The sequence below is a fragment of the Sturnira hondurensis genome, unplaced genomic scaffold, assembly GCF_014824575.4.
Source record: "Sturnira hondurensis isolate 20B ecotype Veracruz unplaced genomic scaffold, ASM1482457v3 Scaffold0006496, whole genome shotgun sequence".
NCBI classification, from domain to species: Eukaryota; Metazoa; Chordata; class Mammalia; order Chiroptera; family Phyllostomidae; genus Sturnira; species Sturnira hondurensis.
The window spans coordinates 12,599,408-12,613,888 of NW_028079127.1; positions in this window are offsets into that span (position 1 = coordinate 12,599,408).

The window sequence follows — 14,481 nt, forward strand, 5'->3', positions numbered from 1 at the left end:
TTTTAGTGGAACTCCCAAAGGCAAATTCTAGAGCAGCCGGTAGGAATTATTATAAATTTGGAATGTATGAATTGCAAATAAATTCGATCTTACTGACCTTTTAATTTTGCATGAAACTTTGAGGAGTCTGAGGGCTTGAAACTCTTAGTTCATGGAAGCAGATGTTACCTGGGTACATCGTTTTTTCTTTCTTTTTGAACTCTATGACCTTTTGACAACAGTTTTTTGTTGTTGTTTTTCTTTTCCTTTCAGAAAGTTAGTTTTAAAAGATTGGAACTAAGATTATTTAGAATTTGAGAAAATGTGTAGAATAGTTCAATTTAAAATACATTTGTTTCCTTCTGTTGTACTGGAAATCATTACACTTGTATTAAACTATTATCTCTTTGTAGAGAATGCCAGAATCTGCATCACTTAGCATTTAATCACTTCTGGGGTTGAGTCCTTTGATCCTATCTTCTTGAAATCTTCACCAGAATGTTCCACTTGCAACTTAAACTGGTCATGTGGGCAAACTGAACTCATCATCTTTGTGACCAAACCAGTTTCCTCTCCTTTCTTTTGTTAATTTTATCACATTTTTTTAATTACCTAGTTTTCAAGCTTGATGCTGTTCTCTGCCTTTTCTCAACCATCAGTCTGTTGGCCCTTATGTTAGATAGTAATTCATTTCTACTTACGACCACATTTGTTTAGGTTGGCACTACTTCTCACCAACTAGACTTAAACCACACCTTCCTACCTTGCTTTTCGGTCTCTGGTCTGTTCCTGCTGTGCTCAATTCTACACACTGTTGCCGGATGAATTATCTTAAAACTTACTGAGCAAGACACACTCTTCCTCAAAGAGCCCACCAAAGTAAAGTTAAAATTCTTGTTTCTTCCTTTTTTCCGTTTCACTTGAAACTGTCTTGCAATCAGAGTGGACTTTTCATCTTGCCCAACTGTAGAGCTTTCCCCCATCCCTGGTACGCAGAGGTGATTCCTCTGCCTCTAATGCCTCTTCTCACCCTCCCCTGCCCATTATGCAAAGTCACCTTACTCGCTCTAAGAAGGAGTATCTTTTCTGATATTTCGAATCTAATGTAGTTTCTTCTCTTTTGAATCTGCATGCCACTCTAGTGCTCCTTTCTTTTATTACTTGTTTTCTGCCTTCCTGCTAGAACAGAGATTTGCAGACTTTTTCTGGAAGAACCAGATAGTAAGTATTTAAGACTTTGTGGGCCAGCCAGATGGTCTTTGTTGCAAATATTCAACTCTGCCTTTCTTGTGCAAAAACAGCCATAGGACACATTAAAAAAAAATCAGTATTGCTGTTATTCTACTAAAACTTTATTTATAGACTCTCAAATTTGCATACTGTATAATTTTCATATCACAAATTTTCTTTTATTAACTATTTAGAAATGTGAAAAATATTCTTAGCTTATGGCTGAACAAAAAGAGACAGTGGGCTTGGCTTTGGCTAATGCCTTTGTTTGCCCTCCTGTGCTCAGGGCTAGCTTCATGGGCTTGTGACAAGGCCCTGTGCTTAAAAAGGCCCCATGATCAGTTAGCTTTGATATCACCATCTTGAAATTTTTAATGATTTTTGAAAAGAGGCCTACTTTTCATTTTGCACTGGATCCCTCAAATTATGTAGCTGGGCCTGCCTCTACTAGAAGATGAAACCTCTAAAGTTAAAATGTGTATTTCTTATGTTTGGCATGGTGCTTTTCACATAACAGGCATTCAAAATGTGCTTGTGGAATTTTCTATTCCTGAGGTATTATAAAATCATGGAAAGTACTAGAGTCAGTGTTCAGCTCCACCACTTACTAGCTGTTTGCTCTTGATCAAATTCCATAACCATGTTGAGACTTAGTTTTCTCATCTATAACATGGGGATAATAACCTCTGCCATACAGAACCGTCTTAACATAAAATATAGAAGATAGCTATGTGTTAGCCCCTGGGACTAGAAAAAGCTCAACATTATTTTTTTCTCTTTTAGGGGAAGTGAATTAATAGTATGTTCACTCATATCTGATATAGTATTTAACCTGGTACAGTATTTATTATTTTTACTGTTATTTGCTTCCTTAAGAGTTTTACTTCAAATAACATCTATACTTTGTTAGTTTCATTTCAAAAGTCCAGGTAGGTAAAGGTCTTATTGCAAATCCAAAATTAGATTAAAAACCCCAAATTTACAATTTTTGTAATTAACAGTTAATGATTATTAGCATTAAGAAGAATCATGCTGTTTAGCTTCCAATTGAGCATGGTGATTAGTAGCAATAATAGTCATTAATCTTAAATATTTTATTTCATTCACAAAACAATATTGAAAGTTGATCCTTTCGGGGCACTTTCTTACTGGTTTTCTGTCTGTTTTGTGTGTGCATATGTGTGTATGTGTGTATGTATGTGTGCATATACATTATCTGCATTTATCATTGTGATAAACGTATGTATAAGTGCATGTAAATAGTATATAGTATATAAATGTAGTTCTATTCATTTGTAGCACCATGCAGCACTGGAATTGGAAGTTGCAAGGATAAGAAGGCTGCTTGTTGATGCAAAAAAAGGAAAAGCCATAGCTTAAATCCCCAGTTAGATTCATTCTGTTTTCTTGGTCAGAGACTATGTTCAAACTCTATGTAGTTATTTTATAAATTCTAGCACTAAATCATTCGAGAGACCAGGTAAGAGCATATTAGACCATTGCTATTATAGGAAAACAACTCAGAACTCATACTCTCTTAGGGTAGTTTGTATTCCTTTAAGATTTCTGTCTTGGGGAAACCAAGTACTTACATGTAAGAAAAATGAGGCAATGTGGTATGCTTTCTACTCTGTGTAATAACTGCTTGCCTGTCTCAAAATATATGTCAAATTCTGTCTGTATTCTGTTTCAGCAGTTGCAGGCTTGACCACCAAACCTGCCTGTATCACATTAAATAAATCTTGCAGTTCTATAATTTTGTCATTGCTAATGTCTGTGATTTAAGGAATAGATTATACTTAAAATGCCCCCTTTCTTAAGCTGTAGCTTCGAAAAACCATACAAATGAAAATGACATCCCCAGAGCAGAGCCATCACGTCGATGAATGTTACAGCAGAAGAACCACTGGAAGAACCGGCCGGATGAGAATACCCCTTGTCGTGAAATTGTCAAAGGAAATTTAGATGGAGAAGAATCTTCAGAAACCCCGTAAACGTACTTTTGGAATCTGGCCTATCCCTAAATTAGTAGCCACTATAACTCGGCCAAAGTTGCTCCAGGTTTGGCATCTCCTCAGACTTTATCATTATGATAATATTCAGCTTCTCATTCCAGTTACCTGTGCCAAGTCCTGTGTGTGAATCATAGACCTCAAACATAATGACCAGATTTCAAGAGACAGGTTTTGAGGAGAGCACTAAAACTTAGAAAGGCTAAGTGACAAAGGCTATAAATCAATCAATCAATCAATCAATCAATGTGGGCAGAATTGAAATGTGTACTTTAATCTGTCTGCCTTCTTTTGGTACTATGTTGTCCTGTTATTCCTTTATAAATGCTATCTGGTAGCCTTAAAATCTCTCCTGTCTCTTGTATTTATTTAAATCTTACTCATTGTTCAAGACCTAGGGGTTTCTTGCTTCTCCAAATTTCCCTAATAATTGTTTGTACTACTAATTTGGCACTTACCATGCTTGTCTTACTTAAACTGTTTTTGTCTTCCCATCATCCTGAGATCCTGCAGAACAAAAATCATATCTTACACTTCTTTGTACCTATCATACTGCCTGGAATAGTAGAAGTAAAAGGTAGTTTAGGGGTCTTGCTAATATTAGATTTGCCAAGCTGATTATAGTGGATTTGTGACCTCAGTGAACTTTTTTTAACTTTTCCAAGTTTCTTTTTAGTAATACTTAAAATAAATGAACATAACGATATCTATAGTATAGGGCTTTAATTTTTTTTTAAATAAGAGACCAGGTAAAAAAAGGAAAGTAATCAGAGTAGCTATTAAGTGGATTGGCTCTGGAATCAGATTGCAAGTGTTCAAATACAGGCTCCATTCATCTCAGGGAATTTACTTCTGGCCCCTCTGTTTCCTCATTTGTAAAATGAATACAATAATGGAACCTACATTATGTGAAGATTAAAAGAGTTAACAATGCAAATATTGGGATAGAAGAGTGCCCACCACAAAGTAAGCACTCTATAAATGTTAGCTATCGTCATCTAAAAGGTTTTCGATAAATATTGGTTCTTGTTATATCCTCTGGCTCAGTAGAACTTTGTGCAAACATAGTAAACATTCAACAAATGATTCTTAAACTTTCCTTTTCCTTTGCTTGTGTCAGTCTTCAATTAAACTTTGGTTGTGTTCTAAAGCTTGTAACTTGAAAATATTTATGCAATGGAAACAATGCTATAAAATTTATAGCATAGGTATCTTAAAACATGGCTTGATTACTAGGGAAGCTAAAAAAGCCTATTTTAATCCATTGATACTAGAAAGGATTATTTCAACTACTACTAATCAGTATTTATAAAACTGTTCTCTCAGCTTTCACAGCACTTTATTCTTTAGGTTTTCTTCTTTTCTCTCTGGCTGTTTATTTTTACTCTCCTCGGGGCTCTCTCTTCTTCTTGCCACCCCTTAAGGTTTGGAGTGCCTCAGGGCTCGGTCCAGGGCCCTTTCCTTGTGTTATTCTTTCTTCTGGGCAGTTCCAGTCTTCCTCATGGCTTTAAGTGCCATTTAAATGCCAGTGGGTCCCAGATCTCTATCTGCAGTTTGGACTTGTCTGCTGATCTGCTGAACTCCAGATGTTTAGAGCCACTTTTGCCTCCTGGAAAGCTTTCCTTGTTTGACTTCCACCAAACCTTCTCTTCCTCCAGGAACTCTCATCTCACGGACCAGTACCAGCTCTTTTTTTTTAAGATTTTATTTTATTTATTTATGTATCTTTATAGGGGAAGGAGAGAGGGAGAGAAACATCAATGTATGGTTGCCTTTTGTGCATCCCCTGCTGAGAGTTGGCCTGCAGGGAACCAGCCTGTAACCCAGGCATGTGTCCTGACTGGGAATCGAACCGCAATCCTCTGGTTCACAGGCCTGTGCTCAATCCACTGAGCTATACCAGCCAGGGCCAGTACCAGCTCTTTAAAACAGCAATCAGACACTTATTCCACATATCAAATTCCTATTGATTCTACCTCCAAATTCACTAGAATATGACCTCTTCTTCATTTCCTTTGTCTAGTTGATTTATGTACCTATACTTTTGTCCCTCCTCCCATCCATTCTTTAAATACTGATCTTAATTTGTTTTTGAAAGAACTTTTATAGTGGAAAATTTTAAATGTACATAGGAGAATTTAATGAGCCCCCATGTACCCATAATTCAGTTGCAACATGTCTCCTAACTTTTGCTTCTCTTGTTTCATCTGTCTTTCTTTCCCTCTACTCCCCTGCTCCCAGTTGGAGTAGTTTAAGGGAAATCCTATAACTATTTCAGTATACATCTCCCACAGATAAGAAGATTTTAAAAAATGTAATCACAATGCTATTATCATACCTAAGAAAATTTAAAATGATTACTTAACAAAATATAATACCCAGTTCATATTTTAAATTTCTGTATCAAAGATGGCTTTTTATTGTTGGTTTGTTCAAGCCATTGTTCAAATAGGTCCAAAATCATATTTAACTATTATGTCTCTTAAATCACTTTCAATTTTGAACAGTTCCTCCTTTTGCTGAGTGAATGGTTATCTGTATATTTTCTTTGGCAGTGTGCCTTTCCTTATCCTTCAACCTCTGTATAAATGACATCACTTTTGGTCAATGCCTTTATAAGCATTCTGTGGCAAAAATCCTATAGCTCTCACATTGTGTGTCTGTATAAATACAAGGAAAGTAAGGACCTCTTTTTCAGATATTTACATTATGTGAAGAAAATATGGAAGATGAATTGAAAACTTAATTCATCCCAAAACCCAGATAAAAAGGGAAGTTGCTATTTTTTCAATTCTCACCCGAGGATATGTTTATTGATTTTAGGAAGAGAGAGAAAACATTGATGTGAGAGACAACGTCTATCAGTTTCCTCCTGTATGCACCCAACCAGAGTTCCAACCCGAGATCTAGGTATGCGCCGTGACCTGGGATGAAACTTGCAATTTTTTGGTGTATGGGACAGTGCTCCAAGCAACTGAGCAACTAGGCCAGGGCAAGTGCAGTAATTAAGCATTTACTATGTACTAGGATCTTATCACTTATGATATTTAAAAATTTTTGGAGTTGGGTATTTTTATCCCAATTTTCAGATTAGGAAACAGATTAAGGGGATCTAAGTAAAAAAATATGAGGCTATAATGTCAGTCTGAGGCAGGGTCAGGATGGAAGCCTGGATGCCTCTTTTCTAAGGGCACATGGTCTGTCTGCCCTGACATACTGCTGTAGTAATAGTGGGGAAGTAATGAAGGATTGTTTAAATAGGGGAAAAACTACCAAAGGACATTTCTGGTATATGCTTGACTCAGATAAAAAAAAGAAGGAAAAGAGTCCTACCCTGGTGTATGTCAGGGGGAGTAGGTTATTTTGGCTTAAAGTGGATATATTTGAGAAAAGACTTACTTGTGATTCTGATTAAAACTGGTAAAGTTTGGGCCCTGGCTGGCGTAGCTCAGTGGATTGAGCGCGGGCCTGCGAACCAGACGATCGCGGTTCGATTCCCAGCCAGGGCACATGCCTGGGTTGCAAACCGGTTCCTTGCAGGCTAACTACCAGCAGGGGATGCACAAAAGGCAACCATACATTGATGTTTCTCTCCCTCTCTCCTTCCCCTCTAAAAATAAATAAATAAATAAAATCTTTAAAAAAAAAAAAAAGAGCTGCACTCTTTAAAAAAAAAAAAAACTGGTAAAGTTTGATAAAAGTTTAACAGTGGCGGAAGCAGCCTCCTAAGGGCATTTATCTCTTAGTGCCTTGCTGTAGCTGATTCTATTTTTTTCTTTTTAAGTTACGTCTTTTTGCCTTTTTAAAGATGCCTTTAACACCACTAATGTGCTTACACATTTCCTTCCTGCTTTTCAGTGGACCTCAGAACCACAACTGTTTTTTCACTGGGATCCCTTTCCCCTTCACACCGTCTCTATCTAAATTTTTCAGTGACTTGTCATGTCCTTAATGCCTTAAAAAACATGTTAAAATGCCATGTTAGCCAAGTGGGAGAAATTATGTTGAAAATATATTTGGCCTGAAAAATTCTGCCTGCCTCACCAGTCGGCCTGCAGGTGCCTATGTTTACCCTAGCTATGAGCCAGCCCAGTGTTCTGCCGCTGTTCTCCGGGCTACTGGCTTAAGAGGACACTAGAATCTCTCTAGATATTATACATTTGTAATTGCTTCATACATGGAGACATTTAAAAATATTTTTTAAATTTATTTTTAGAGAGAGGGTAAGGGAGGGAGAAAGTGAGGGGGAGAAACAGCAATGTGTGGTTGCCTCTCATGTGCCCCCTCCAGTCCCTACCCCGGGATCTGGCCTGCAACTCAGTCATATGCCTTGACTGGGAATAGAACTGGTGACCTTTTGGTTTGTAGGCCAGTGCTCAGTCCACTGAGCCACACCAGCCAGGGCCCATGGAGACACTGATAAAAAGCAAACAAAACACAAAGAATAACTGGCCAATAGCAAAGAGAAGGAATGTATCAAAAATGTCTTGGGTACTGGGTGTGTTTCCAAAAGAATTGAAAGAAGGGACTAGAACAGATATTCTTTACATTCATCCTCATAGCCCCATTATTCACAAAAGCCAAAAGGTGGAAGCAACCCAAGTCTTCATCTATGAATAAATGGGTAAACAAAATGTGGTATATACACACAATGGACTATAAACCTTAGAAAGGAAGGACATTCTGATATATGCTACAAGATGGATGAATCTTGAAGTCATTATGCTAAGTGAAGTAAGGCAGCCACAGAAAGGAAAAATATTGTATCATTTTACTTATATGAGGTACCTAGGGTAGTCATGGAGACAGAAAGGAGAATGGTGGTTGTGAGGGACTGGGGGTAGTGGGGGATTTAGTGTTTAATGGGTACAGAAATTCATTTTGGGGAAGGTAAAACTATTCTAGAGATAGATGATGGGAATGGTTATAGAGCAATGTAAATGTACTTAACGCCACAAAACTGTATACTTGAAGATGGTTAAATTGGTACATTTTAGGTTTTGCATATTTTATTACAACGAACAACAGTGTGGTGATTGAGGTGGGGAGGGAAGAGTAAGGGAAATGTTAAAGGAAAAAAATACAATAATGTTAAATGTTAAAGGAAAAAATACAATAAAAATATAAAATAATGTCTTCATTAAGAACTTGGGTTCTGGGTCAGAAAGCCCAAGTTCAAATTCTGACTCCATAACTTATTAGCTGTGAGAACCCATATTATTTCCACATCCTAAATTTGAGTTTATTCACCTAAAAATTGTAATAAAAATAGTATGTACCGTATAGATGTGTGATAATTAAATTTAAAAATCCATTTAAAATCCTTTGCACATTGCCTTGTACATAGTTAGCACTCAAATGTTAGCCACTGTGCTTTCATTATCATTTGTTTACATCTGGATGCACTTTTACAAGTTAAATTGGTAGATTTTTCTGTGGGTTTTTAGGCATCTACTCCAGATTTAAATCTCTTTATTATGTGGTTTTAGATGATTTCAGTATCCACATCAGCTGCAAAGGTAGCTGATCTAGAAATACTGGGGAGTGGCATTAAGTTCTGGTAAGTTTGTGAAGTTTGGGGGATATATATAGATATATCTATATATATCTATGTATATATAGATATATCTATATATATATATATAGAGAGAGAGAGAGAGACACACACACACACAAAAGTATTGAAAAAAATTTTAAATCCCTTTATGTTTGGAAAATGAAAATTTTAGCCACTTTCTTGCAACTGTTGGAAAATAAGTAGCAAGTAAAATAATACTGATTTTTGAATATTCTGAAGCTCTAGATAGCTTTTCAAATGTTTGGTAACATTTGCTGAATAATCCAACAGATATTTGCCAAGTTGCAACTACAGGGGAATTTCCTTTAGCATAGATTAGGGTTTTCTTAGAAAGTTGGCACTGAGTATGTATTGACTGACTTGAATAATTATACAAACCTGCTTGTGAAATGTCTCAATTTTACACTAAGAATTATGGTTCTTTTGTGAATTGTGCTTGTGTGTGCGTGTGTGAGAGAGAAACGATGAAAAGAGCTTTGGAGTTGCTGCTTTGGGGAAGGGTAAACCCGAATAATTAGGGGACACAGTGTGCCAGGCTTTTTCAAGTGAATCCTGAACCCTTCAACTGTATTTTAAAGTTGAGGAAATAGGCCCAGAAGCTGCCTGTGTGTGCAGTGAGCTGGAATTTGAATATAGGTTGATTTGGCTCCAATGCCTACACTTTCTCAAATCACATGCCCCAAACAGAACTTCTTGTCACTCGTTAGTGTCACTTTTGGAGCTGCTGCAGGTTCTGAAGTCACTCTCTGGAACTGGCCGTCACTGGTGGAATTCACTGATGGTTCTTTGCTCACCAGCTCACCTTTGGCTAAAAGGAAAGAAGTTGCTGCTCAGAGGAAGTGAGTGGAGGGGCACAAGAAAACCTTTATTGCCCAGAAATACTCCTCTCTTTTCTGAGCTAAAATAGCCGCTATTAAAGCCACTTGGTTTAGAAACAATTGTGTCATTGTCTTCAGAAATCCCTTGGCACAGTATACACATGCTACCTGGAAGTAAGAAGGAGGGACTGAGGTCTCTTCCAGCTCTCTCTCTCATTACCACAATTTAGTTTATCAGATACACTATGTCTTCCAGAAAGCCTAGAAAGATTATCTCAGTGAAGACTTAGCTGACAAGCACGTGTCATCAGCGCTCAGTGAGGTAAGGCCCGCAGGTCTGTGGAGGGGTTCTGAAACCCATATTATGATGGGGCAGCCTGCGGACCCTGGACAGGCAGAGTGAGCCTCGCCGTGGCTGCCTCTAGTAGTGACGGTTTGGAGTGTTATACACTTCAAAAATAACAGACACCAACCTGGGGTCACATTAAAAGAATACAGAGGTATCTCAGGGAACTATGGAATTACAGAACAACTAGGCCTTAGCAAAGGAGAAGCCAAGGAAAGTCCTGGGGCTGCAGTGGGAATTGGTAGAGGTCCCAGCATCTAGCAATCCAGTGACTTAACTTGGCTCCCAATTCCAGTATTTCCTAAGCCTCAAGTGAGAGTGACAATATGATATGCTCAGCTTAGGTTATTGTTCACAGTTGGCATAATCAGCAATGGCTGTGTGTGGGGATGGGAAGGGAGGTGTGTGGTGGGAAATTCACACAGCTGAAACAGGAACCCTCCCCATAGACAGATCAGGTAGTTTGCAGAGAAGAGGGGCTGGGGTGACACTATGTTAGACACCCACCACATACCCCCACAGAAGCAGATCGAATTTGGGGAATCATATTCTGTAGGGGAAGTTGCTTAGAGGCAGTGAGTGCAGGGTTAGGAGCTGGATTGCTTGAGCTTGAATCCCAGCTTTGCCAATTTCTGGGCAACTTACTGGAATATTCTGTGTGTCTATTTGCTCACCTCAGAGTGGTGATAATACTAGTACTTACGACATGAGAGCATTAGGACTGAATGAGTTAACACCAGCAAAGAGCTTAAAGCAGTACCTGGCACAAAGCAAGCCCTTGATAAAGCACTATTATTACCTGGCCTTTGAGGCATCATAATATGTGTTGAAATTGTCAAATGGGTTCACCTCACTTTAAAAATTCCCAGTGAGGCTCTTTTAACATGTAATTTTATGAAAGAGGAGCATAATCATATAAATACTTTGTTATGAAATACCTATTAAGTTTAATTTTGACAAATATAGATACAACAACTTAAAAAATATATGTACATAAAATATAAGGAAAAGAAGCAAAAGTAAAATATAAAGAAAATAAAAATCAAGCCAAAAAAGGAAAACATATTGATGCAATACCAGAAGCACAGTTCATAAAAGGAAAATAAATGATAAATTGGACTTTATCAAAATTAAACACTTTTCTTCAAAATGTACCTTTGAGAGAATGAACCTGCAAGCCACACACTAGGAGAAAATATTTATAAATCATATATCTGACAAAGGACTTGTGTCCAGGAAAAAAGAACACTTACAATTTATTAAGATGACAAACTGCCTAATTTAAAAATGGACAAAAGATATAAAGACAGCTTACCAAAAAGCCATCTGGATGGCTAGTAAACACATGAAAAGATGCTCAGCCATCCTTGGTTTGGGAAATGCAAGTTAAAAGTCACAGGGAGATATCACTGTAAACTCATTAGGATTGCTGTGCTCCAAAAGACTGACTTTGTTAAGTATCAGAGGTGTGGGGAAAGTGAAACACAGACACGCTACCAGCGAGTGTGTAAAATGGTGCATCCACTTGTGCAAATAGTTTGGGAATGTCTTAAAAAGTAAAGCATAAATTTAGCATATAACCCAGAAATTCCTTTCCTAGGTATATACTCAAGAGAAATAAATAATAAATGTTCACAAAAAGACTTGTATAAAAATGCTCATAGACTTGTTATTTACAATAGCTAAAAAATGGACACAGTCCAAATGCCATTGATGGGTTAAACAAAATGGGTATTACACAAGGTACTACTACTCAGAAATAAAAAGAAACAAATTATTGATATGATATATGTTCAACATAAGTGAACTTCAAAAACATCATTCAATGTGAAGGAAGATAGACACAAAAGACTATAGCTGGCATGATCCTATTTACATTAAATTTCTGAAAATACAAATCTACAGAAACAGAAAAGCAGAACAGTGCTAGCCTGGGCTAGACATGGGAATGGGGATTGACTGTAAATGGGAATAACAACATCTTGGGAGTGATAGAAATGGTCAACAACTAGATCGTAGTGATGGATGTACAGCTGCATGAATTTACTATGAAATTAAAACATATACTTGTTAACAGGTAAATTCTGTAGTATGCAAGTTATACTTCAATCAGCTGCTTCTGTCCTATATGCATTTCAACTGACTTACCAGTATAAAACTACAGCTAAAAATAATTAAGAGTAAATTTCTCTCAGTCCAACACTCTTTACTGGACCTCTTTTGTTTAATAATGTTTTACACCCAGTCCTGCCCTATCTCCCCCACTGATCGAGACTTTCCATTTTCAGGGTTGATCAACTACCTATAGACAGTGGAATATAAGCGTACTCTGCACTGAGGTTCTGAGTAGGAGTCTTTATGAACTGTATTTACATAGCTCTAGCTATTTCCATGCCTATTTGCTATTGTATAGATTCACACATTACTGGTGTACAAGAAATCATTCTCCAAAGAAGACTCTTCCGTGCTGATTTCTGTAGCTGCCTGCTGATACCCAGGAATTTCTCTTCTCTCTTTTCAATGTGTTATACTGCCCAAACTTCACAGGAAGAAAACAACTTTCAGGTTAAGTGCTACATCAAAAAGCCTTCTTTAAAAACAATCAAACAAAACACCCCATGCTTGATAGTTACTTTCTGTGTCCAACTATCTAATGTTTTCCCTGACTGCAGCCATCTGTGGGTGTCTTATTCATTTCATGCCTACATGTTAACATAAAACACTTGGAGGGAACATTATTCATTAATTTATTTGTACACCTTCCCATCCATTCATCATCTACAAATTCAATGGTGATTTCTTTAAAAAAAGTTTAAATTTGTTGGTTGATTTTTAGAGAGTAGGGGAAGAGAGATTTGTTGTTTTACTTATTTATGCATTCATTGGTTGATTCTTGTATGTGTTCTGACAAGGGATCAAACCTGCAACCTTGGCATATCAGGATGACACTCTAACCCACTGAGCTACCCAGCCAGCACAACAGTGATATCTTGAGTACCAGATACTTGCCATACACTCTGCTGGATATTAAGGATGCAAAGATGAGCAAGAAAGTTGTGGTTTCCACCCTCAGAGTGCTTAGAGTCTTTTATGGATGACAGCAAAAGGCCAGCACTGAAGACCCATTTTTCACTTTCCAGGGTTTTCTGAGGCTGGCCTTGGCTCCTCTAGAGGCCAAACTGGTGGCACTGCGGGTGACCCAGTGACTAGGGAGTAGCTCTGATAATGGAGGCAGGTGGCTCTCAGCTGCTGGTTACGGTTTGGATCCATTAGCAATGGTTATTTTGGCAAGGGGCAGACTTTGGAAGCAGCCTCCTTTTTAATGATGAGCACGAAGTTTTTCAGGTGGCCGCAAGAACTTCAGCAGCAGTAGCTATGGCTCTGCCATTGTCAGAGGTGCCTCTACAACCTCTGCAAATTAGAAGAAACAGGCAAGTTATGAGTCTTTTTGTGAAAACGTGCCCACCATACTTGTTTGGAAGCACATCAGATCTGTAAGGTAGAGAAGAGAAATCCATTAGTTTTTCAAATATTTGATATTTCTGTGAATACATAGTAAGTCAAATTTGCTTGAGTTCAACTCTTGCAGTATTTTCAGCTCAGTGGTAGCTGTACTATGACATCAGATAATATTGATTTTAGAAAGGGAAATTAAAAATAGTATGTCCAGTGGGGACTCAACAGAGGAAAAAATGACAGTGAGAATTAGACAATTTCAGGACCAAGAGATAGAGTTCCAAACTTTACTTTCTAATGAGACAGTAAAAATATTTGAAACAAAATTAAATGAATGAAACACACAAAAAAACCCTCAGTGCTTTAGATAATATAAGTGAATTAAAACCTCATGAGAACATTATATCTGCTGGATAGCATTTCTGGCTTAAACCGAACCTGAATGTGGTGGAGTCTGAAGTTTTTTTCTTTCTTTCTTTTTTTAAATTTTTTAAAAATATATTTTATTGATTATACCATTACAGTTGTTCTATTCCCCCCCTTCATTCCCCTCCACCCGCACCCTCCCTCCCCCACCATTTTCCCCCCCTTAGTTTATAACCACGTGTCTCAAGTTCTTTGGATTCTATATTTCCCCCACTATTCTCGCCCTCCCCGCTATCTATTTTCTACCTACCATCTATGCTATTTTCTGTGCCTTCTCCCCCCTTCTCCCCCTCCCACCCCCCTGTTTCTAACCCTCCATGTGTTCTTCATTTCTATGGTTCCACTCCTGATCTAGCTGTCCTCTTGGTTTGCTTTTGTTTTAGATGTGGTTGTTAATAACTGTGTGTTTGCTGTCCTTTCACTGTTCATATTTTTCATCTTCTTTTTCTTATATAAGTCCCTTTAGCATTTCATATAATAAGGGCTTGGTGATGATGAACTCCTTGAACTTGACCTTATCTGAGAAGCACTTTATCTGTCCTTCCATTCTAAATGAAAGTTTTGCTGGATAAAGCAATCTTGGCTGTAGGTCTTTGGATTTCATGACTTGGTATACTTCTTTCCAGCCCCTTCTTG